Source organism: Egretta garzetta, unplaced genomic scaffold (genome assembly GCF_000687185.1).
Source record: "Egretta garzetta isolate BGI_Z169 unplaced genomic scaffold, ASM68718v1 scaffold923, whole genome shotgun sequence".
Taxonomy (NCBI): domain Eukaryota; kingdom Metazoa; phylum Chordata; class Aves; order Pelecaniformes; family Ardeidae; genus Egretta; species Egretta garzetta.
Window position 1 is genome coordinate 58,123 of NW_009259193.1, and position 2,129 is coordinate 60,251.

Consider the following 2,129-nt stretch of genomic DNA (forward strand, 5'->3'; position numbering starts at 1 on the left):
GGATGGGGACCCCAAGGCTGTTTTTTCCCGGCAGAGCCTGACGGAAAGAGGATGATCCAGGGGGAGAGGAGTCATTGAGGGGTTGTTGCTTCCCTGGTAGGATGTGAGTAACTCCAACTGGCTTCAGAGGAAGTCACCAAATCCCACCTCACGGCAAAGCCTGACACTGCTCTTCCTGGCGAGGGATGCCTGGGCAGCACCAGGAGCTCGGCCCCGTGTCCTGACCCCCTGCGGGGCTCCCACCAGCGGCCTGGGGGCTGCATGGGGACCAGGGGACACCGCAGGGATGGTCACCGCTCCCGGCAGATAGCCGCTCTCCCCCTCCCCAGCAGCGCAGTCCCCTGGGGGTTTTGTGTCGAGCCTGGTTTGTGCCGCACGGGGCCAAGCCAAGGCACCTGGCGGAGGCTTCACAGCTCCGCTTCTCCCTGTGAAAGCTTCGCCGTGAGCTGGTCGGGGTCCTGGAAGGGGTTACCTGTTCCCCTGTGCTACCCACAGGCTGCAAAAATAGCTGAGCTCGTTATTAATAGCGATCTTCGTTACCCGGGTGGGAACATCTCCCTTTGTGGCAGTTCCTGGCGGTACCTAGGGTCTAATTAGCATTTCTTTTATTTCCCTTTTTATGCCATTTATTAGCTAATAGGCTTAAGTAACGGGGCTCGCTTTGTGCACGTCTGTCCCTTCGTTAAACGAACTCCGGGTCTGAACCGCAGGCAGCGGCTGTTGCGGCCGCGCGCCAATTTTTAGCAGCTTTGGATTTTGGTCTCTCAAAGCCCTGCTGGCCTCGGCGCCAGCCCTCGGTGCGGGGCTGGGGAGCCCCAGCGTGTCAGAATATTCTATCATTCATTATCTCCAGCCCAATTAAGCCCTGGATTGTGCCTCCCCCCCTTCCCAGCCCCTCTCCCTCCCATTCCGCTTGGGTTTTTTCTAATCTTGGGGACCCCTTTGAGCTGCCCCCCTACGTCAGCCACCCAACAACCCCACCACCCCCTTCCTTTGCACCCCTTTGTCCTCGGGGCAGCTGCGCCCCCCTGGCCTCCAGCCCCCCCAGTTCCTCTACCACGCTGGCTCTTGGGCTTTAACCTTCCCGTTCCTCGCGTGATTTACCTGTTCCGACAGCGAAAGGCGCCTCTGCTCCTCGGCCCATCCCGAGCCCCCCCCCACCTTCTCCGGCCGCCCAGGGGGCCTCGCCGCCTTTCGGACTCTGCTTTCTGCAAAGTCCCACCCGGCTTCTCCAGTGCTTTTCCCCAAAGCCATAACTGGGGGAGTACAGCCCCGTCCCACAGCTCAGCTGTGCCCTGCCACAGCAATGCGGGGACCCTCCCAGTGCCCCACCGCAAAATGCAAAACCCTGGAAGCAAAATGTAAAATCCCAAGCGCCAAACGCCAAATGCCAGCTCCCAAACGCCAAATGTGTCCCCCAAGTGCGACGCCCCGCTGCAGGACGCCCAGCGTGGTGCTCCAAATGCGAGATGCAAACTCCTGAGCGCGACGCCCTGCTGCAAAACGCAGAGGCAGCACCCCAGCGGTGAAATCCCAAACGCAAACTGGGGCTCGCAGGGTGCCGGCCCCCTGCCTGGCATTCGAGCCCCCCCATGCCCCGCTGCGGCTGCTTCCCCCAGCTGCAGCACCGAGCCCGGGTCCTGGCGGGGGGACCGAAATCCCCTGGGAGGCAGCCGCCCTGGGGGGGGGGGCAGGGGTTATCTCAGGGGCTGAGGCTTTGACACTTGGGTGAGAGCTTGGCAAAATCCCCCGGGAAGGAGCCAGATGGAGGGCAGAGGGGGAGCTGTGAAATTTCCCACGGGGGCTCCCCTCCCCGTCCACCCATCCCGTCCGTCCCATCAAGGAGGAGGGCGGAGGAGGAGGAGGAGGAGGAGGAGGAGGAAGGGGGAGGTAACGCGGTGGGATTCGTTGGGCTGGGCTCAGAGGGCTGGAGGAGCTCGCTAAGCCCGGGATGAGCTGAGCTGAGCTGAGCTGAGCTGAGCCCAGCGGCCGGTGGCATGGAGGAGGCGGCGGACGCCTACACCTACGGGGACAACGAGACGGACTGCGAGTATGCAGAGTGGGGCCCCTCGCTGGCCCTGCTGCCCACCATCTACCTGCTGGTCTTCCTGCTGGGCACAGCAGGCAAA